At 43.9% G+C, this 24,602-nt stretch overlaps 1 protein-coding gene, 1 long non-coding RNA gene and 1 pseudogene across 3 annotated transcripts in view; 2 read left to right on the forward strand and 1 right to left on the reverse strand.

Moving 5' to 3' along the window:
- RASSF5 (Ras association domain family member 5) overlaps positions 1 to 24,602 on the reverse strand; it is a 353,379-nt gene that overhangs the window by 280,898 nt on the left and 47,879 nt on the right. The window contains exon 1 of one of the 2 annotated variants that reach the window (XM_078644575.1): positions 1,555 to 1,571. The exons of the other annotated variant lie outside the window; for it this stretch is intronic. The gene's annotated coding sequence lies outside the window, so the exon portion shown is untranslated. Of the gene's footprint in view, positions 1 to 1,554; positions 1,572 to 24,602 lie in introns of those variants that run through there. 2 annotated transcript variants of the gene reach the window in all.
- Positions 1 to 24,602, forward strand: part of LOC144755537 (uncharacterized) — a 338,243-nt gene that overhangs the window by 207,648 nt on the left and 105,993 nt on the right. The gene's annotated exons all lie outside the window — the stretch shown is intronic.
- LOC144756498 (uncharacterized) overlaps positions 1 to 24,602 on the forward strand; it is a 31,143-nt pseudogene that overhangs the window by 6,433 nt on the left and 108 nt on the right.

The following is a 24,602-nucleotide window of genomic DNA, read 5'->3' on the forward strand; positions in this document are numbered from 1 at the left end:
CAGAACAAGAGTGAGAAAAATACACAAGCAAGAAAGAAGGAAGAGGAAGCCAGAAAATTAGGAAAAAGGGAGAAAGCATGGTGAAAAGGAACCTGCAAGAATAAAATGAAAGGGCAGGGAGTGACCCGATAGCCTCGGTATTTGGCACCCTGGCACCCCGACATTCATTCCCTAGAGCCGTCGCGGACTTCTGATCAAAACTTGAAGCTCCAGTTCTTATTCTTCTACACATTAGGCACTGAAGAGAAGAAAAGAGAAGAGAATGGATAGGACGCAAGCAAGAGATGAAAAGTTGATAAAAACCAGTGAGGGAAAAAGATTAAAATACAAAAAGCTAAAAAGAGAAAGGGAGCAGAAAGGGGAGACAGTCAGAAAAGTATGAGAGAGAGGGGAAGGGCAAAGGCTAGAAAAAGAAGACGACAAGAACGAGACAGAGGGAGCGAGCTGTCAGCAGAGAGAAAAGGAGAGAGGGACCGAGAATGTCAAAATTAAACAGGCAAAGGACAATACAGAACAGAAACTAGACAGAGTTGTGAAAGAGAAAGTGTAGAAATGTCGGAATGTAAGACAGTTAAAAAAGCTTGGCCTTGTTGCAGTACTGCTGGTTCCCACTGCCTCCACCCTCGAGTTCAGACAATCAGCTTGAAGGAACACACCCCTGTCTTCTAGGTAGACGCGGGGCCCTGTCATATAGCCTTGGAAGGGGTGCTCCAGGCCTTAGCCCAGCACTGGAAGGGCCTGGGCTCTGCACAGCGAGGGCCGCCCGCAGCCGCTTACCACGAGGCCTGCTTTGAAAAAGAAATGAGTTGGTATTTGAGCAGGCCGAGCAAATACACACACACAGCACCGCGGGGCATTAGCACTGGGCCTCCGCGCCTGTTCCACCGAGGCCTTCGGCTCCGGGTCGCCAGAACAGTGACGTGGCAGTCATAGGCCCCAATGCCGCGAAGGAAAATGGCCACCGTTGTTTTTCAAAAGGGTAACAAAATATACATTACACAACAGAGCAGAACAGGTCTGAAAATGGTGTGTTACTTTACCAGACTGTGGTATAGTGAGCTGGGTGTATGGAAAACGCTGCTGAAAAGGAGAAATGCGAGTCACAACACAATGTTATTGAGAAACACATTCTAGAATGATTCCCATTAGACCACCTTTATGGTGGAAGTCACGTCATGTGGGAATTACTGATGATACCAGTCCGCATCCGACCTAGTAGTGCCGGTGCGGAAATGGACGTCAGTGGTCTAGCTCAGGTGTCAGTCTCTGGCTAGTGTAAATAAAGTGCAGTGCTCAAACAATAATAAAAAATAAAATTGACTACATAAATTCTAAAGGTATTGAGGTAGAACTCAGTGTGTCAAAGTTAAAAACACGCCGGGTAGTATGACTGCCCAATGGCGCTTTGCAGAACGGTCGACATGTTTCAGCCATAGGGGCATTACCCCGGCTTTCTTCAGGACCCATAGACTTGGACTGGCTACTGCAAAAACACATAGTGTATTAAGTGAAACAAATAATCAATAGTCGTATTAGACAAAATTACATATCTACCAGGAACTTTGACCCATTGGTTGTGTCCACTGGAGGGAGAAAGACAAATCTTCTTCCTAATATTAAGACAAAAGGTCTTATTATTTCCAACAGCACTCAATTTCACGCACACAGCTGCCTAAATCCACAAGAACTCGTATCGAAAACACACATGCATGAATAATTTACATTCTGCATAACAAAAAAACATATTAGCTAAATCACATGGAGGCATTTCCTCCTTGCGATACTCACCCAGCTTTGTGTGGATGAAGACCTCACCTCACCCGGCGACCGCTCGGGAGTATGAGGCCCCGCTCTATAGTGTAGAGAAAAGGGCACATTAAGCACAAAACTCTAAGGTACCCAGCCTAATTGGTCTACACATAAACCCAACAGACGTGTGCTAGAAACCCATTAGTCTCACTACCTAGCCAATCTACCAAGGGACTGTCATAGGCTGAAATCTACTCACTCTGTGATATTCAATCGTGTCTTTAAATGGCAATACATATAAATAAATATGCCTATGCAGATAGGTTTATTCTATTATTCTCCAATACAAACATTGTCTTATATACAAAATCTTATATACAAAATCACTGCCTGCTAGAGGGTGGGTCGTCATAGGTAGTCCACTGGAACACCCAGACATATGTTGCTATAGAATGTGCAACCCAGAGTCCCAATTCAAAGTATTATGGGTAGAAGAAACTTTGTCAGGGTTCTTGTTATCAAAAGTGGGCTACACTCCTCCTCTCAGCAGAAGCTGAATAATATAAGGTGTCCCATAATGGAGATCAGATGCTTAAAAACGAAAACAGGGGTGCCAATCCAATTCTTACTAGACACCTCTCTTAAACAGAAGATAAGCCCCTCCATGGAAACTAAACTAATGTGCATAAGAGCGTATGAAAAGAGCGTAGGAAAGCCTCGAATAGCTCGTAGGAAAGCCTCGAATAGCTCACCTGTCCGTCGGTACCTCGGGCGTGAAACCGAGCGGAAGTAGAGGTGAGTTGCAAGCCGTCTTGACTCTATATATAGTGGCCGTTAATTGGGTAATGGAACAACCATGAAGTGCACAAGGACAAATCACGGATGAAGGCGCGCCAAAGAAAACGCTGTTCTCTCGCGCATGCGCAGTTAATCCGAACCGAGACCTGCGGGCGCATTGTTTATTTGTCAAGGAATTAGAAAAGGAGAACCTGTCTGCCTACTCTCATTGGAGATCACTCGAACGGATGCAGAAGAACATTACTCTGCTCGTCCAGGACGGCATTCGAGCATGTCATGTTTGTAATTGACTATGCAGGCTCATCTCCTAACCTTGCCCAGCAGGGAAACGCTAATCCTACAGACATGCGCGCAATGACTGGAATGTAACATGTAAAAGTTAAATTTAGATCGGGATAAATAACCCAATATCAGGGCATACCCACTTGTAAACACGCTCAAATTAAAAGCATGTGAAGAGCAATATTTTCACCAGTCTTTGGACGGTAATGGGCAATGACACCACCTTACTGAAAAAATCTTCACAGGCCATATATACAAGAGACAAAAGCGGTGGCTATGCTCCTGGTATTGCACTCTTAGCTACTAACAACATGAGAATAATAGTAATAGGAGCCTGCAGTGAGTGTCAATACAATCCAGACTCATCATTCACTAATGCGTGTAAGAGGGAGATGGATGGGACAAGAAAAACAGATGGGGATCATTCAAAATTCAGTTGGGTGAGCTATCGAAGCAAACCAAATGTGTTTGCGTCCTAAAAGTCATGACCCGCAACTAGACAGTTGCTCGAGATACTCAAATACAAAAAATTTGGGGGAGGGTCAAAGGGGAAAGTTTTACGACCTGCCTGCTCAAACCCCTTAATCACAATATACATTACACAACAGAGCAGAACAGGTCTGAAAATGGTGTGTTACTTTACCAGACTGTGGTATAGTGAGCTGGGTGTATGGAAAACGCTGCTGAAAAGGAGAAATGCGAGTCACAACACAATGTTATTGAGAAACACATTCTAGAATGATTCCCATCAGACCACCTTTATGGTGGAAGTCACGTCATGTGGGAATTACTGATGATACCAGTCCGCATCCGACCTAGTAGTGCCGGTGCGGAAATGGACGTCAGTGGTCTAGCTCAGGTGTCAGTCTCTGGCTAGTGTAAATAAAGTGCAGTGCTCAAACAAAATATAGCCATAACTGGGGTGCTCTGGGCTCTTAATGCCTCGGTGCTACTGTAGCACTTGCTTTAAAAGAGGCGTTTTGCCGCCAGAAGCGAATCTCAGTGTCACAAGAGCAGACAGCGAGAGAGTCTCCGGCTGCATACCTTGCCCTCACTCTCGGAAAGCAGCTCGAAGTCTTCAACAGTGGCTGTTGGCTGCTTGCCTTGCCTTCTTGGAGCCTGTAGAATTTAAAACAGCTCTGACTCTCAGAGCAAAGTGGACCCTTAAATAGGGACTTCAAAGCTTTGTGCACTTTTTTTTTGTGTGTATAAATTCTCATGCTTTTCATATTTTATGCTTAACATGCTTCTCTATGCCTTCTCCCTCTCTCTCGTCTTGTACCCAGATTTCTTTCTTTTATTATAATGCTTGCATTTGTATGATTGTATTATTCTGCTCAAAGTCTTTAATTTGATATCGCATTGTATTTTGTTTTGACACCTGGTTTTCTTTCTTATCAATATTAAATAAAATTTTCTTGAACTAAAAAAAAAAGCTTTGTGCACACCCCAGGGCCTACAGTAGCGCCCAGGGCCTTGTAGAGAGGCACTCAGGTGCTAGGAAACGGTATGGTCCAGACAGAGAGCAGCTCACCTTTCTTGAGTGGCTGCCTCTTCAAACTTCAAAAGCAGTTCAGGGTTTTTAGGAAGGGCTAGGAGCCACAGAGAGTGTTTCATTCTTCAATGGCAACTCTTGGCCTTCCTGAGTGGTTCTGGAGCTTCAGGAACATTTATTTGTTTTTATTATTGACTCTGGGTTGTCAAGAGCAGTGCAAAGTATTCGAAAATGGCTTCGGACTTCCAAGAGCTTCTCACTGCCTTCAAGAGTGGGATGAGTCATTTGCAAGTGACTCTGGGCCTTTAGAAACACTTCCTGACCTTTGAGAGCTGCTCAGGAACCTTACGAGGGGTTCCTGGTCATATATGGCTGCTCGGGGCCTTAGAGGTGGCTGAGGCCACAGAAAGCGCCCCAAGGTTTCAAGAGCACCTCTGGCCCACAAGAGCAGCATTGAGACTGGAAAGGGGTTCTAAATCTTCAGACCTATCAACTCATACGGTGCTACCATGTGTCAAACGAGATCTACTCCATTCACACAGTGACGCGATGAGGGTCCCTTATCTGATGGTGGTAGGAAAAATGAGCTGAAAACTACAGCAAAGATAGGATTTTCCAGTTTTCGTTTCGGTGCTTTGAACAGCCAATGTCTATTAAGAGGTGTGTAAACACCCCAGGACATTGGTACCAACCTCCCCCCCCTTTTTTTTTAAGGATCACAATCTTGATATCAATTTGCAAAGAGTGTGCACTCCATGGTGTGCATCTTTTGATGCCACAGCAAAACATTTCTTCCTAAAGCTTCTTCCTTAGCTTTGGAGTCTTACAGCGAATCCCTGGCCTCAAAGTAGAGCCGCATCCTAGAGACAGAGTCTTTACTCATCTCCAATTCGCCCTCAGTAATGGTGCACAGATCTTTGACAAAGTTTAATGTGAGCTGATGTTCTGATCTAATGGTCCAGGTTATTTTGCAAAATTGTGGCAGTTAGTCCCAGACCAACCAACCACTCTGATACAGATCTACACTTGAAATTGCTGTAAGTTGGCCCCACTTAAGTTACGGTTGTAAAAACCTTTATGTATATAAACAGACCATAAGAGGAAACAGACTCTTCCCTCACCAACCTAACAGCTAACTCCTCGGCCTGGAATTCAAGGACCCCCTGGGAAATCAAAGTCCCATTCCACTGATGTCATATGATTTTGTGCGGGCATCACATTAGAACACAAAAGCTGGATGGAGCTAAATAAATGTAAGTTTTTTGTGTACCATCCACCCACCCACCAGGTGACAAAGAATTCAATAACTGATGCGACTTGATGATGATCACATGATACTAGGAGAGGGTGAATACAAATGCAACAGACCTCAGCCAACAAAGACAATTTCATTAGCTCTTCAGCCAGAGCGAAACACAGGAAGTGGGGGTGGGGTGAGCACAGAATCCATTTTATTGAACGGGTAGGAACTTAGCTTTTCCTTCTTCAGGTGCCAATTCTTGTAGGGCACAGCCTAACCTAGTGGATCTTGCTCAAAATGGCAGTGTAATAATTGGTGGTGTAAACTCAAAGACCTCTCTCTACTCCAAACCAAACACATCGCCCTCTATCTGTGCATGAAGGTAAGGAGCAGTGGACAGCATGGACATTCAGGGTGACAAATGGAGAAAGCTACCATTGTGTTTCCTGCCTCAAATCAATTGTAAACAAGCATTTACAATGCAACAGTCTCGCCTTTGCAAAAGTTAGAGCTATTGGCATTGTAAAATGACAATTTTTTTATGTGTTGGTTTTGAAAACAGATAAATAAATGGCATTGTCATTTACAATGCCAATAGCTTAATCTCTTGCAGATGCCACACACAAACACACTGACCCACACAGAGCACCCACACATACAGACCCCCACCCACACACACACACACAGAGCCCAACACACACACACACACAAAGAGCCACACACACAAAGAGTCACACACACACAAAGAGCCACACACACACACAGAGCCACACACACACACACAACCACACACACAGCCACACACACAACCACACACACAGCCACACACACAACCACACACACAGCCACACACACAGCCACACACACAGCCACACACACAGCCATAGCCACACCCACAGCCACACACACACACACAGCCACACCCACATACTGTGAGCCACACCCACACACTGCGAGCCACACCCACACACTGCGAGCCACACCCACACACTGCGAGCCACACCCACACACTGCGAGCCACACACACTGCGAGCCACACACACACAGTGAGCCACACACACACAGCGAGCCACACACACAGCGAGCCACACACACACAGAGCTCACACACACACACACACAGAGCCACACACGCAGAGCCACACACACACACACACACACACACAGCCACACACACACACACACACACACACACACAAACACAGAGCATAATTCCAAGAGCCAATGTAGTTAAAAAATTACTTGTGAAGAAGCATCCGGGGCACCGTGGAGGCACTGACACCTCATTTGCTTACGTGCCCCCTCCCCCAATGATTTAATACGCTCAGCCTAGTCCAACCCGTCATGGCCCACAGCCACTTTCTATCTCAGTCTACTCCAAACCGTCATGGCCTACAGCCACTATCTATCATAAAGACTTAAAACATTTTGGGGTGGGCGGGGGTGTGGACCCAAAAAAAAGGTTGAAGACCTCCAAGCCCCACGTTCATGGCACAGCTGTTGGGGGAGGTGGGGATCCCTCTGCAGAACCCCTTGGGTTCACCGCTCAAGGGAACGTGTCTCTGGGGGGTGATATGTCAATCCCCAGTACCCTCTCTAAGGTTCTCAGGTCAGGGGGGGCCTCAGCCCCCTCCCCACTACAAGGCTCTAAATCCACGTGGAGGCAGGCTAACTCTCAGGCGCTGACGCTCTCACCTCAGAGGGTAAATTATTTCCCGGGTTGTCACTCTTCAGGCAGCCAAAGCACTCACGTCAGAGGGCTGTCACTCTCCAAACCACCCTCCTCGTTTTCCACCCCACATGGGAAGGCCTCCACATAAGTATTACTGGGAAGGACCACAGGCTCACTCTCACCAAGGCAAGGTCTCTCAGGGAGGTGTCACTGCCGCGGAGCAGCAGTTCTCAAACTTCAAGAATCATTTAAAAGGAACGCAACCCCCCACCCCCTAAAAAAACTCAGTGATTAATTTGAACTTAGTAGACTCACTTATGAAGAGCACCCCCATACCAACTAAAGGCGCTGCAGACCAGCCCCGCCGATACCTATCCAATCCGTGAGGGCAGACTGAACTTGAACTGACGCCGGAGCAGTACATGCAGATTCCTTAGTTTAACCCCAGTTATCACTTTCAACCCAAGGACTACTCGTGAATTGCAGCCCCCATGCCACCTAAGGCATGCACCTCCAACAAACACAGGAATCGCACCCTATTTATTACAGTAATTCACTCAGAAACGGCACCGAAACTTAATCGATAAATACTAGAATCGCACCCCACCCCGTCTAAACTACTGCTTCAAGAGATATAAAAAAAGAAGTCACAAACGCCACAATCAGTAAGGAGTACAAATACAAATATATTGCACAGAAACACCCCTCAATCATAAGCCGCTGCCCCCTCATGTCAAACACACCCATGAAACGCCGCCCTCCCAGACTGTGTACAACCAATTTTGAAATACACTTATGGACAGAATGTGCGCATCCACCAATAATGCTATCACGTGTGACCGCCTCGGTTAATTAATTTAAACTAGACTCCCCAATGCATCTCACGTGGTCCATTGCAGGTCACAAGAACTGCTCAGCATCATACTGGCTCCCGCCGGGCGCCCTCTCGCCCCTTCCTGACATCCGGGCTGCCTAGTCACAACAAAGGAAATGCAGGCAGAAATCACAGGCACCCACCTTCTCGGAGCTACAGTGCAGCAGCTGGGGTACGAGCCCCCTTTGTCTCCTAATACAACTTGCCTGCACGCCCCGGGTCAGGGGGGCTACAAAGGCACAGACGCTCCTTTCATTGGGGGCAGAGTTCATTCCCGCCCATGCTCCATTAATCCTGGCGCTCCAGCGTCCCTGCTGCTGGATGGCGGTCACCGAAGCTCTGTTTTCGGTGAAGCGAGCTCTGGACCCCGTTCCTTAAACTGTACAAGCTCGGAAAGGCCTCTGACGTGATCTGCCAGACTCCGGTGGGTCCCCAGGCACACTGGACACGTCTCTCTCTGGATCACGGGCAGGACGCTGCTTCTTGGCTCTAACCCAGCCCTCTGCTGATGGCGCACTTGGCTCAGCTGCATGACCTCTCCTCCCTTCCTAGGCAGCCAGCAGTGCGGTGCAGGGTGTCTACCAGTAATGAATGACATTAACTTTAAAGTAATCAGACACGTAAAGGTGAGAATTAGTGATTAGCAGCATAACCGTTGACCCCTCCTACTGGCATGTAGTTGTCAAGCCATTCACAAAAAAGTGTAGATGGGCTTCAGGGGTATTGTATTTTCACTGGGAAGGTTTAAAAAGACCCCCCCTCCTGCCCCGAGCTGGCCGTGAAGTCGTCATTTTCTCTTTGTCTGCCGACTTACTGCTGTGGTAAAAGGTTTCTTATCTTCTTTATGGGGCTAAACAGATGGGCCCATAAAGAAGATAAGAAACCTTTTACCGCAGCAGTAAGTCAAGGAGCCCGTCTGAAAAGGACGGGGCTTAGAGAGAAAGGAGAACATCACTGGGACCTCTTCTCCAATGGCTGGTTTAGGAGGCCAGCCAATGGAGAAGAGGGGCCGGGCTTAACCCTCGCTAGTGAAGTACTCCTAAAAACATAAAATCTCGCGAGCTCGACTGCACATGTGCACAGTACGCCACGCGAGACCTAAAAACTATTGCCTTCGTGATACATAAATTTCATGTCATTTGAGGGAGTATAAGTTTATGGTAGAGTTCTGCATTTGTCACCCCGATTTACCAGGCAGTGCACATCTCCTAATCTCTCCCTGCATAGAGCAATTTGGCGTGGGGTGACTGATATATGTAAAAATAGAATATCTATATTGCTAAGATTACGGTTTTTAGGTGTCGCCCTGGCCGTTGCAACTGCGTAGCAGTTGCTCCGCCCAGGGCGAAATCTTATGTCCTAGATATGGGGCTTTGGTCCCGCCTCTGTCTCCCATTGGCTAGCTCCATAAATGGAGGCTAGCCATTGGGAGACAGAGGCTGTCAATCACGCTTTCCCCGTGAAAACGCGATTCGGGGGCGTTTCTGTGTCTTTTTTTAAGTCCCGCCCTCTCCTCTTCCCATTGGCTGGAATTTTACCTTCCAGCCAATGGGAAGGGGAGAGCGCGAAAAACACGCCCCCGAATCTGCCGGCCGGGACACCCCCGTGACGTCATTCCCCGGGCCGCGCTGTGATTGGCTGCCGGCCCGGGACCTGACTTGTTTTGTTGTTGCAGTTTTTATACTGCTTGAACTCGACCCCAAGATATCGGAGCACTTAACATGAGCGCCAGTTGCATTATGGAGGGACACATTCATGTGTTTTTTAGGCACGGGTAGAATAAGTGGTTTGCCCAGAATCACACTGATGTTGAGCCTCTAGCCAGACTCGAACCTGGATCCACAGATTCAAAGTCGGCCGATCTGGCCGTTAAGCCACACCCCCTTGAGGCATAGCCGGGCCACTCCTAGTAGTTGAGCACCGTATATTCAGCCCTTGTATTTTTGCACGACAGGTCACCTTTTTACTCTAGCTGCATGGGTTCGAATCCCACCTCAGCCACTTATTTTCTTTTTTTGTTGTTGCAGTTTTTATACTGCTTGAACTCGACCCCAAGATATTGGAGCGCTTTACATGAGCGCCAGTTGCATTATAGAGGGACACATTCATGTGTTTTTTAGGCACGGGTAGAATAAGTGGTTTGCCCAGAATCACACTGATGTTGAGCCTCTAGCCAGACTCGAACCTGGATCCGCAGCTTCAAAGTCGGCTGATCTGGCCATTAAGCCACACCCTCTTGAGGCATAGCAGGGCCACTCCTAGTAGTTGAGCACCGTATATTCAGCCCTTGTATTTTTGCACGCCAGTGACCTTTTTACTCTAGCTGCATGGGTTCGAATCCCACCTCAGCCACTTATTATCTTTTTTTGTTGTTGCAGTTTTTATACTGCTTGAACTCGACCCCAAGATATCGGAGCGCTTTACATGAGCCCCAGTTGCATTATGGAAAGACAGATTCATGTGTTTTTAGGCACGGGTAGGTTAAGTGGTTTTCCCAGAATCACACTGATGTTGAGCCTCTAGCCAGACTCGAACCTGGATCCGCAGCTTCAAAGTCGGCTGATCTGGCCGTTAAGCCACACCCTCTTGAGGCATAGCCGGGCCACTCCTAGTAGTTCAGCACCGTATATTCAGCCCTTGTATTTTTGCACGCCAGTGACCTTTTTACTCTAGCTGCATGGGTTCGAATCCCACCTCAGCCACTTATTATCTTTTTTTGTTGCAGTTTTTATACTGCTTGAACTCGACCCCAAGATGTCGGAGCGCTTTACATGAGCGCCAGTTGCATTATGGAAAGACACATTCATGTGTTTTTTAGGCACGGGTAGATTAAGTGGTTTGCCCAGAATCACACTGATGTTGAGCCTCTAGACAGACTCGAACCTGGATCCGCAGCTTCAAAGTCGGCCGATATGGCCGTTAAGCCACACCCTCTTGAGGCATAGTCGGGCCACTCCTAGTAGTTGAGCACCGTATATTCAGCCCTTGTATTTTTGCACGCCAGTGACCTTTTTACTCTAGCTGCATGGGTTCGAATCCCACCTCAGCCACTTATTATCTTTTTTTGTTGTTGCAGTTTTTATACTGCTTGAACTCGACCCCAAGATATCTGAGCGCTTTACATGAGCCCCAGTTGCATTATGGAAAGACAGATTCATGTGTTTTTTAGGCACGGGTAGATTAAGTGGTTTGCCCAGAATCACACTGATGTTGAGCCTCTAGCCAGACTCGAACCTGGATCCGCAGCTTCAAAGTCGGCCGATCTGGCCGTTAAGCCACACCCTCTTGAGGCATAGCCGGGCCACTCCTAGAAGTTGAGCACCGTATATTCAGCCCTTGTATTTTTGCACGCCAGTGACCTTTTTACTCTAGCTGCATGGGTTTGAATCCCACCTCAGCCACTTATTATCTTTTTTTGTTGTTGCAGTTTTTATACTGCTTGAACTCGACCCCAAGATATCGGAGCGCTTTACATGAGCGCCAGTTGCATTATGGAAAGACACATTCATGTGTTTTTTAGGCATGGGTAGATTAAGTGGTTTGCCCAGAATCACACTGATGTTGAGCCTCTAACCAGACTCGAACTTGGATCCGCAGCTTCAAAGTCCACTACATTCATTCATACCCCCACAACAGACATACATCCATCCCACTCCATCCATCCATCCCACCACTCCATCCATACATCCCCCCACTGCATCCAACCATCACACTCCATCCATCACAATCCATCCCACTAACTCCCTATTTACATCCACCACTCCATCCATCCATAGCATCCCTCCATTCCATCCATACAAAACATCCACTCCATTCTGCCAGCCATCCCCTAATTCATCCATATATCCATCACCACACTACATTCATTCATAACACCACACCATACATCCATACATCCATCCCACTACATCCAACAATACATCCCAAAGCATACATCCTTTAGCCACTCCATCCATACATTACATTCCAAACATGTAACACTACATCCAGACATCCATACTATCCATCCATCCCATAAACTCCATCCATCCATCCATCCATACACTACTACATACATACAGCCAAACCACAATTACAAGTGCAGGGGATGAACAGTGCTAGTGTGAGTTCAGAGTGATGAGTGTGTCTTTGATAGTGCAGCCCATTAAGGTCATACTTATTTGTCCTGGCCATGCTTGTTTCTTAACTTCCTGACATTTTGACGCAGCGTGAACACATTACTTTTTGTGGTCCAGCCCACGTAGTTTAACTTGTCTGATTGCAAACGGCCTACTGTGTGCCTACAACCTGTCCATTGCTTACCATTGGTTGTGTTTATTGTCAATCTCATTTATTTGCTTCTTATTCGATGACTTTTTTTGTCTCGGATTGTACTCCGTGAGAGTGCATAGGTTTATCAGCTCTTTTCTTCTGTCCCCAGTGTGATCCCCACAACATTTCCACCCCCCTATGTTCAATGTTTCTCTCTCAGAGCTGTTGGCAATGTAAATAACAATGCCATTTATTTATAAGTAAAAAAAAAAATAAAAAAAAGAAATGTCATGAGCAATGCCAATAGCTCTAACTTTTCCAAAGGCGAAACCATTGCATTGTAAATGCTTGTTTACATGTGTTTTGAGACAGCAGACCTTAAGGTAGATTTCTCAATTTGTCACCCTGAAATCTCCTGCAGCGAAGCAAAGTTATAGACAAACAAATGCGTTTTCAATGGAAAGTGCATCTGAACATAACTACAACCTAGTGACTGGTAAGCGTAAGATTTCACACAAAAAAAAAAATTCTAGCTCAAACGAGTGAAACTGATACTGCCAGAGAATTTACAGTCTCATTTGCATTGTTTTCACATAATGTAGATAACTTTGCCACATTACCTTTGCAGCCATGACAATGGTAAATCTCTGCTTTGTGGTTTTGGGCTGTCATTATAATGATGAAGTATATAGTGCACATGAACTATGTTTTTCTATATCATTGTATTTTATGCAATAAAAACCCGGAAGTGTAAAATTCATTCAAAACAACAAGGGAACAGCTAATCCATACAAACTCCCAAGGTTTGTGATGCACCTTCCACTCAGTAAGAGAAAAAATAATACCTTACAGAATATACCTCAAAGTCCTAAACAAAGAAGAGAGCCTTATGCTCGCACTGTGTGCAACTCTACTGCCCCTGCCATTCCTCTGGGGCGGTTACACTTAACCAATATACATTTTGACCAACTGTAGGTTGCAACACTCAATTACAATGTCCAAACAAAATAATATTACGAATGTCCATCCAGTATTGAAGATACTCATAATTCTTTATTCCTCTTCAAATATGAAACTGTACATCAAGCAGCCAACGTGTTTCGTTCTCTTAGAAGAACTTCGTCAGGGCAAAAACAAACTTTACTTCATAATAATTGGCTCGAAAATTGAAAGAGGATCGTCCCATTCACTCCACTGCCTGCTCCCACTTGATTGTCACTTCTGAAGTTGCATCAATAGGCAAGGACAAAATATGACCCATATGCCTATTAAACTGTTGAGTGGGGCTATAATCCTGCTCCGACGCAAGTATAGTGTAATGGTTGATGTGCCAGACTGCCACGGACTTTGCCTATGAAGCGTATAGCGTATATCCTTGCCTATTGATACAACTTCAGAAGTGACAATCGAGTATTTAGAAGCAAAATTCATGGGAACAATTGTGGTTTAGGTGTTTATACTTAAATTCCCAATAATATACAAGACTATCCTAAACGTTTATAGCAAATAGCTCGGAGCTTCACTTCCTCCTGTACACTCAATTTTCCAAGACCTAACAGAACTAGGAAAGACAACTTTTTCAAGTAATGTTTCTGGAAACCACGAACTCTACTCGAAGCAGAGTACTCTTACTTGTATGTAAAAGTCACTATGCAAAGCTTACACGAGTGTGCACTAGGCCAGTTACACGAAATAATGGGTGCACTCTTTGGCACAGCAAAGATATTTGAAGCTTCCTTTAACTTCTTTCATTGTGTTCCAGTGCCTTGTAATTGCAATAGGAAAACAAGCCCAGGCAAAGCCAATACGTTTTGCCTAAGTGAGATCTATTGGTGTTGTCAATGTTTTTTTTTTTAATGTTGTGCAGTGGTGCGAGCTACTGTGCTACATAGCTTAAAGTAAAAAAAGTGATATGACATTTCCAGACCGCGTCATAGTGCTTTATTTTTACTTTGAGCTATGCGCATACAAACATGTTAATAATGCTATTTTCCCTATGCTTAATATGAAATTGATATTCTTGAACAAATGCCCATTGCAGTTACCAGCGTGTCAAAGTGTAGTTAGCTGGAACACTGAGCATGGAAAGGCTGTGGCAGTATGGGCAGAGCTGCTGACTTTAGAGCAGGGGGACCAGGTTTAAGTCTCGGTGCCGGCTCAACATCCTGTGATTCTAAGAAAATCACTTAATCTCCCCATGCCTGTAAAAATGAATGTGTCCTTTTGTAATATACCTGGCACTAATATAAAATGCCCCAAGTCTTTCCAGCCAACTTAGCGCTATATAAAACAAGCTATGATGGAGTTAGGAGGGAGGCAACTAGCAATGGGTTGGAGAAAAGGCATGCTGTGACCGGAGTGAGGTGGATGAAGGAAAAGGACAGCAAGGAACGGGGAAGGGGCATGCAGTGACTGAAGTGAAGTGATGGTAGGGACAGGCAAGCAACAAACAGAATGCGGATGCTGGAAAGTAAAAAAATAAATAAAATGAAGTATGTTACAAGTGCACGGCCAGTGGAAGGACACTGGCCGCTGGAAGCAACACTTGGTCCAAGCTCCACTGCAAGGACGAAGATGTGAAGTCAAGCAAGAAGCTCGAGGCAGGAGGAGGCACTGACCAACTGGAAGAAAGGAAACAAGAGTGATGTGGGAACCAACTAATGGTAAGTAAAGGAAAGTAATGGGCGGGCTATAGGCCCCTTTAAAGTTTTTTTTTCAGTTACAAGAGATTCCACAAGGATGGTGCTGGCGCTGTGCAGGTGAAACCTTAAAATATACGCAGGGCTACTGAAGAACAATTATGCCAACATACAAGACAGAAGAACTGGATGAGTTATCCCGCCTAGCATGGGACAAATTAGAAGCTCTGCCTGTGGGGAAGTTGCACCTTCGACGTCATTAGCAGGGACTATCCATTCCACCCTAGAACTCACAGTGACATAAATTTGGGAGTTCGAGTTAGATTCCACAGGCTGCTGACCTGTGTAAAATGTTCAAAATGCAAAGTAATCCCCAAGTGCTGAGAGCAAGCAAGGTTTAATTGGGTGAAGCAGGAAAAAAGCCAACACATCAATACCAGACGTACCCACGAGAGTTTCTGAGGTTCTTTCCTCATCAAGATTCAATAAATGGAGAATAATGACTGTCCAGTTGGAAAAGCAGAGGCTTTGCAACTGACCAGTGTCTCTGACAGGCCATTAGGGCGCGAGAAGCGGCAGACAGGGTGAGCAACTCATCTGCAGCCATAATAGGCTTCCAATTGTACAATAAATAAAATATGATGTGGTTTTTTTCCAGTACACCCTGGTGGAAAATCAGTAAATATAAGGTTATAAACACTTTTTTCGGTCTGGCGTGACACCACAGTTGACGGTTTACCATATGTGATGAATAGAAAAAGATCTTTAAGAAGCACTTCTGTGAACTGCATTTGATTGAGCAGAAATTCTGCACTTCCATGTAAAGACAGTGCTTGTTGAACGCCTATTGGCTACCGAGGGGTGTTTCCTCACTTTACATGGTTGCTGCACAGCTATTTGCAAGAAATATCCTATCCACTATGCTATGATGCTACTAGATGATTGTTTTTTCTCCCAAAATGGGTTCTACACTGGAACTGAATGATGCATGTGGGAGAGTGAAGTTCAAGCCAATGTGACAATTGCCGCAGCAAGTTTAAGTTGGTGGGATGCACTGGAGAAGCCGGCTGATGTTATGGAGCACAGGTATGCCCAGCTCAGCCGTGAGATAGGTACACACTTCCTACTCCCGCAGCGTGTGGAACATAGCCCTGCTCTTTCTTCTGACTCCCCTACCCCCTACTTAGCATATATAGATTATTATGCTGCCTGTCTTCAGCTTTTTTTTACCTCGAAATTGCTGATCAGGAGCTGCACGGTGTGCTTGAGGTGCACATGAAACAGGGCCTTTGACATGTGTCTGATAGCTCCAGCAGACTTCTACTATCTGTGTGCAGCATTGTTAGTTTTCTTCTTCCACCTCAGACCTCTGAGGCAAATACTGTGGTCATTATATATAAATACCAATTACAATTACCATTGCGGTTGTGCTGCTGGCAGTGATAGCAGACTGCAGCTTAAGCACCATTGACAGCGACAACAGACTACGGTTTTGAGCGCTGCTACCAAAGTCAATGGACTGCAGGTACATTTCCCCTTCCCTGTGTCTATGGCCATGCCTCTCGCTCTCAACTGTTTCCGGCTTTAATTTTGCAACAGTGGTTACTGACGTTACTCCCTTCATCGGCAGTCATTTCCTTTCCCTCTGTGAGGTGCTAATGCAGATGAGGGTTGAGCAGCAAGGAAGAGGGAAGGGGCAACTTGAGCACAGCTGCTGCCAGCAGGAGGGCTGCGAGAGGAGAGCTGAAATCAGAGGAGGAAGTTTAGCAAGGAGTACCAGTGGGAGGGAAGCAGCAGAGACTGTGATATGAAGGGACACGCTACGGGAAAAGGGGGAGAGATGAGAGTCCAAGCCACCTGACGAAGCGTTGAGGCGCTTTTCGGAGAGGAACCCGCTGCTCTGGAACCCTAAGTGGATTAGTGATGGCTTAGTATAGGGAAATCTAAATTGTTAATTTGTGTGGTGGACATGTGAGTCTGTTAGTTGGCGTGAATAGGGTAAAGAGGGGACAGAGGAAGGAAGAGTCTAGAAAGTGTTATTTGGGAGATAATAGTAGTAAAAGAGGGATGGGAAAGAAGGGAGTTGAAAGATGGCTGGAGCAGTGGAAGGGGAGGAGGCTGGTTGAAAGGAGGTAACATTGAAGTGGATTTCAGAGGGAATGAGTGGTTGAATGAAAAATGAGGTGGGGGCTTAGGATCAGTCAGAAGGAGCGATGGTGCACTGATAGAGGGCCGCACAGTATAGACAAAGCAAAGTGGGAAGTATTTAGAAGTTGGGTGTAAACGAGTGTCGTCAGCTGGGGGTGGTGGCGTTTCCATGAAGGGAGTTGAGAACTCTGTTAAAGGTCATTGTACACATGCTATTAAAAGGCAGCAATGCAATAGGAGAACAGAGACTGTTCACTCTGTTTTGAAAATGTACTCCCTTCTTGCAAATCCAACTGCTATGAACCTTGGCACCACATGGAACTTTAAACCAGCATCATATAATTTAGAAAGCACTTTCCGAATACCTTTTTAGGTCTCGATTAACAGAATAGCTGGGAAGGGACCTTATGTGAACAACAGGGACGAAAGAGCTTTCAGAAGTACTTCTGAGAGGGGCTATGCTCTTCCCACATATTCGTTACCTTGAGTACAGCACTAGATAGGGTAGGCGTTGTGTGCTTCCCCTTAACCGCTTCCGTGCGGCGCGTTAGCCGCGCCCTGTGCTGGACATTCCAGAACAGGGCGGGGTCGTGACGGAACCGTTCCGTCATCAGCACAGCTCAGCCGTAACTGATGACGGAACGGTTCCGTCACCAGCATCGAAGGGGTTAAATAGAGTGTTTGCATTGCACTTTTTGTCATGTGGAAAAGCTTATGTTCAACACACCAGAACTGAGTTGGTTAAGGCAGCAACCCACTGATAATGGATATTGCCCTGATCTGTTAATTACAGTTATGATAAAGGCAATAGGTCTGATGTATTTATTGCAAAAAGCATGAATTCAAGTCAATACATATTTAGGGTGGATTGCTATTACACTGTGTTAAAGCCTACAGAGAGGGATTTTGTTTCATGGAATTTCATAGATTACCATCGTAGGAAAGGGGTTTAGTGTTGGTTTCCCCGCGGACAAATTGTGGAGATAACATTTGCACTGTGATAATGGTTGTTACACCCATTAGGAGACAGAGTTTTGCTCTGTGAACGGGAACTTTTTTTACATTTGTAAATTTATGACTGTGTGCCTAAAGGCCCAGTACAGTAAGCTAAGTTGACTTTCATAATAAGGTTATGATAAAGCTATAGGCCTGAGTCGTTCATCGGGAAACGTTTTGTCTAATGCCAATGGTCTCATCTGTTTATTATGAATTGTCGCAATAAGTATAGTAGGCCTAGACTATTTACTGTGAAAAGCATTTGATAATGCCAGCAGTCCTTGAATGGAGTATTGGTATCACAACGTTACAGGATGCAGACAGGTTCTTTCTTACAAGAAACTTCGAAGATTACCATATTAGGCAAGGTTTTTGTATTTGCCAGCCTCTCTGACAAACTCTGAGGTGTTTTCCCTGTGATAATCCTTGTCTGGTTCCTCTGAGAGTGGCTGTATATTAATTTGCCGACTTTAATTTTTGTACATATTTGACATTTTAGACCGGTCTCATTGATGGCTGCCAGCTTGTGCACACTTCAGGAGACCTGTTTTGGTTGAGGTATTAAGTCAATGGTAAAGGCTTTAGGCATTATGGGTTCATTGGGAAACACTCCATATGTTTGCTCTGTTTATTGTCAAAAGTTATGAAAATGTCAGTTGCCAATTGTGAAAAACATCTGTTAAAATCACTAGCCGTCGAGGGTTGATTGTTATAAAACTGTTCTAAAGCTTATATGCATATATTTTTTTACATGGAAACTCTTATATTACCATAGTAGGCAAGAGTTTGGGGGTTGGCAACCCTTTAAACAATACCATGGTGATAGAAGATTCACACTATAATAATCCTTATTAGCATATCTAAGTAGGGGTTTTCGATTGTTTTCACAATTGTAATTTTGAACACATTTGTAATTTCATTATGATGTGCCGATGGTTGCTACGTGGGAAAGCTTATGCCCAAAACATTACATCTGAGTTGGGTATGAGATCATGCCAGCGATAAAGGCGATAGGCCAGGTTCATTTTGAAAACTTACTTTGAATGCTATAGGGCTGATCTCTTTTTTATGAATAGCCATGGCCAATGCAGTAAGCCCAGTTTATTCTTTATGAAACATGCATGTTAAAGGCAATAGGCCTTTAAGATTGGATTGTCATTAGATTGCGTTAAAGCCTGCTGACAACTATTTTGTTACGTTGGAAAAAGAAAAAAAATTATATATATATATATATATATATATATATATATATATATATATATATATATATTCAAAATGGGATTTCTTTTGTTCTTTCAAAGAAGTCATCCGGCACTCTCTCGTGGATATCTTTTAATTAGGCTTTTTATTGAGTCTTAAATCACATCCATCAACGCGTTTCGGGAGTCATGCTCCCTTGATCATATATTTATATACCCACACACACACATATATATATATATATATGACCTACTGGTGGAAAGTTTCAGTGTGATCCATGAAGCAGGCCGAGAAAAAGGGGGGAGGGGTTTGGTTAAAAAATATTTTGCTTCCCATGTTAATTCCCATATGAATTTTGAACCTGACTACAGTGCTGGCCGAAATTACACCAAATTTGGGAGATAGGTTGCTCTTGGTCCAGAAAGCATGCTTTGTGTTATGTGGTGTAAATCTGTTCTGTAGTTTTAGAGTTATTAAGAGAAATTCAAATTTGTATATCTAGGGTCACGACTAATTTGCAACTATTCATTAATGCGTGTGCCAACAGGAATACCGTTGGCTGGCTGTAACCTGAGCAGAAAGTTGCTGCCACCATTTCAAGTAACTGGACTTGGTCTATGGGCTGAAAGTAAAGAACTAAAGTGATAAGGGGTATATAGGGGTGTATGTGCGTTCTAAACGTCGAAAACCCGTTTTTTCCACTGGTGTGATATTCGTGAATACATTGCGATGCTCAGCGTGGCCTCCTGTACAACATTGCAAAGAATTAGCAAATATGACTAAATTAAAAAAATACATTCACACTCACTCACAGACCCACTGAGACAATCATGCTCCCATTCAGAGACCTACTCAGACACTCATGCACCCATTCACACACCTACTCAGTCACTGACAGACCCACTCAGACACTCATGCACCCACTCACACACCTACTCAGTCACTGACAGACCCACTCAGACACTCATGCACCCACTCACACACCTACTCAGTCACTGACAGACCCACTCAGACACTCATGCACTCACTCACAGACCCACTCAGACACTCACGCACCCACTCACAGACCCACTCAGACACTCACAAACCCACTCAGAGACTCACGCACCAATTCACAGACCCACTCAGACTCATACACCCACTCACAGACTCCTTCACACACTAATGTACTCATTCTCTTGCATAGAGTCAGTTATGTAATGGTTAATTCTAAATGTGCTAGTGACTATTGATGTCTGCTTTCGTTTTGCGTATTTGCAATATTTTTGCGAATTTAAAAGAACAGTAAAAATAAAAGGGGGCTTCAAAAGGAAAATTAACCAGTGTTTGGGAAATAGGGTGGCTTTGACAAGAGCCTTTGTGTTTATTGTGTGTAGATGATGACGACAACAATAAAATTGCTTACAAAAATGTTCTTTTATACATTATATTAGTAAACTGCTGACCTCAAAAATTAATTACAATATGTGCATATATTGGTTCTACACTTTTCCCAGACTCTATGTAACTCAAACTTTCACCGCACATTCATATATATTTGCATGCATGCATGCTTTGGGTCAGCCCTCTCCTTTTCTGCCATTGGTCTGCATTACTGTCATTTAGACTCTCTGTCCATCCCAGCATGGGGTAAGGGGTCAGCCCCCTTCAGTCAATGGCTCACTTACCCTGTGAGTCTCAGTCTTTGCCTGATCAGATGAGCATGTGTGCCTAAAAGTTAGTATGATTCAGGTCCCCAGCTGGTGGGCCAGGTCTTGAGTATTCCAATTTTTCTTTTTGTAGGTTCCTTTTCATTTCTTTGCTTCTCTCTTATTTTAATTTATTAGAGCATACATTTCCTCAAACAGTGCTAATGGGTCACGGCTTGACCACTGTTTCTAAACCAGCCATTTCCAGATAGGTCAACATGTTGTTTCTTAACATGTAAGTCATGGCGGACCTTTACAAGTATGGTACTGTTGCAGAATTGCCACCTGCTGCTATGTTTAATTCTGTTATTGCAAGCATATACCTGGCATGCATATATTGGTGAGTCTGTATGTGTGTTTTATTGTGGTTCTGTAAGTGGGAGAATGCAAGACTGAAACCAGTGGGTGGAAAAGGATGTATTGGTGCAAGGATGAGTTACAGAGTGCATGTATGATGACTTACTGATTGTACGGAGTTTTATATAGAGCGAACTTGACCCGAAGGTTTCAGGTATGAGAGCGCTTTACATGAGCACCAGTTGCGTTACACAAGGATGTATTCATTTATGTTAGGCAGGGGATATTAGGTGATTTGCACAGAATCACGGAATGTTGAGCGTCCCTGCCAAGACTTGAGCCCGGTTCCCCAGCGTAGAGGTCCAGCCATTAGACCACATCATCTCCCCTGATTGCCTAACCCATCAATGACTTAAGAGGCACTTTTATTTAAAAGCCAATGCCTGTGTGATGAACAGAAAAAGAGGTTTAAGAACTACCCCTGAGATAGGGGCTTGTTTCCACCAACATGCTGATTTCCTTGGGTACAGCATTTAATTGGGCAGAAGTTTTGTGCATCCACAGAAACTGAGTGCTTGTACTGCACGTTTCTTTTTGGCTTGTGGAAAAATGCATGAGCAGTACAGCAGAACTGAGTTGGTTATGGTGGCAAACCAATGATCAATGTTATAGGCCTGATCTGTTTATTATGGAAAAGTTATGACAAAGGCAAGGGTCTGACTTATTTATTGTGAAAAGAATATGTTATAAACGGAGGTGAAGCGTGAAGGTTGGTGTTTTGATATGTGGAATCTCACAGATTATGGTAGTAGTTAAAGGTTTTGGTGTTGGTTAACCCTATGAAAAATAATGTGGATAGAATATTTGAACTGTGTTAATTGTTGTTGACACTCTTTGAAAAGGGTTGAATATTGTTTTGTTAACAGTAGTTATGTACATATTTTTATTTTTTTATTGTATGCCTGATAATTGCTTTGCAGTAAAGCTTATGCTTAAAATTGTAGTCCTGAGTTAGTTATGGCGGCAAATCAATGATGAAGGCTTTAGGCTTTTCATTGAGAAATGTTGTGTAATCATGTCTTCATTGGGAAATGCTCTGCCAGATACCATAGGTCTGATCTGCTTATTAAGAGAAGTTATAGCAAAGAGGTTATTTATTGTAACAAGCCCATGTTGAGGCCTATAAGCCTGGAATGGTGGCTTGTTCTTACACCGTCTTAAACTCTGTAGACAAGCATTTGTTACATAGTTCTCACATAATACTGTCATAGATAGGTTTTTGGTGTTGGTTATTCCCTCTGACAAAACAGAGGGTAGAAGATTTTCATTGTGATGATCCTTGTTAAGCCCTTTTAGGGGGTGCTATACATCATTTTGACAAATGTAATTCTGTACGTATTTTTATGTTTATTACTGTATGCTTGATGATTGCCCTGTGGAAAGATTGATTAATTCATTGTGAAATGTTATGTCAAAGGCTATAGGTTTGATATGTTTATTATGAAATGTCATGACAAAGGCAGTAAGACTGACTTATTTATGATGAAAATCCAAAGTTAAAGCCAATATGCCTTTAGAGGTGTATTGGTATCACACTGTGGCATAACCTGTAGACTAGAATTTTGGCTCACTGAGCCTTGGAGATTACTATAGTAGGCAGCAATGTTGGTAACCCCCTCTGACAAATCCAGGGAGGGGGGATAGAAGATCTGCACTGTCATAATCCTTGTATTCCCACTTAAGAGCGATTTATACTGCTTTGCAACTGTGATTGTGTATATATATTTACCTATTGCACTGTGTGCCTGATGTTTGTAATTTGGGATCATTTATGTTTAATTCAGTAGGCCTGAGATAGTTACAGTAGCAAGTCAATCATATAGGCTATAGGAAAGTGTGATTGATTGATTGGGAAATGTTATGTCAGAGGGCATAGATTTAATTTGTTTAATCTGAATATGTATGACAAAGGTTGTAGTCTAACTTACTTATTGGAGAAAGACTCAATTAAATTCAGTAGGCCTTTGAAGGTGGCTTGTTAATGCACTGTGTTAAAGCCCGTAAACGGCATTTTGCTAAATGGATTCTCTTAAATAATGGGGTAGGCAAGGGTTTTAATTTTGGTGCAGGGTACTCCCTCGGACAAACTCCGGGTGTAGAAGATTTGCAATGTGACAATCCTTGTTAGGCCCTATTAGGTAGAGAAGTGTGTATATTGTTTAAGCAACTGTAACTCTGAACATATTTGCAAATGTAGTCTGTATGCTTGAAGATAGGTTTATGGGTAAACTTAGTCTAAATACAGAAGGCCTGAGTTGGGTAAAGTGAGAACACAATACTAAAGGTTATAGGTTTGATTGGTTCATTGGAAAAGTTGTGGCAGATACCCTAGGTATGTTCTGATTCGTATGAAAAGATTTGATAGCCTACTTATCGTTAAAAGCATATATCCAAACCTATAGGAATTTAATGGGAATTATATTACATTAAGGCAGTAAACAGTTATTTTGTGAAATGGAATCTCACACATTAACAGTGAGTTTTGGTTGCGTTACTCTCATTTACTAACCCTGGAAGAATAAATGTACCAAGATAATCATTGCTAAACCCTCTTAGGGCGGCCTGGTGGTTTTTGTTGTCTGTCAGGCTTTTATACTCAAATAAAATCATAAAAAAGACATATGTACATATAGATACATACATCAGGAGATATTTTTAGCCAGCCCCATTCTTGTGTCTTTCATATTCTGCTTCTGTGTTTGGGCAAAGAGCCAGCCCATTTTAGCAACTGATTTTATTGCCAAATGAGTAACAGCATTTTGCCTGATCAGTCCTTTTTGGTCTTATCAACCATTATCTGGAATAACGCCATCCACAGCACGACTGCCCCAATGTAAATTGAAAAACCTTGCTCTTTTTAGAACCCTAGATCCTACTGTCAGTTTCAGACAGCTGGTGTCTTGATCCATGCACCTAAAAACCAACTTCGGTGGCCATTATTTCGCTCTACAAGTGTGTATTACATTACATTACAATGCTGCTCCAATTTATGAAAGAGTTGAAGACACACCATTTTAAAGAACTCTACATCACAGTGCAGTAACAGTGTACTTTCGTAGGTTCATGCTACACAAATACCACATACTTACATACATCACATACGCACATCAGCCTGGTAATTTGGGCATTTCAGTGCAGGGCTGGTGGGCCTGTCCTTTAGTTTTTTATTTTCTCCTTTTATAGGTCCTATTTTATTACGTTCCTTTTCTATTTT

The sequence above is a fragment of the Lissotriton helveticus genome, chromosome 5_1 (genome assembly GCF_964261635.1).
Source record: "Lissotriton helveticus chromosome 5_1, aLisHel1.1, whole genome shotgun sequence".
Classification (NCBI taxonomy): Eukaryota; Metazoa; Chordata; class Amphibia; order Caudata; family Salamandridae; genus Lissotriton; species Lissotriton helveticus.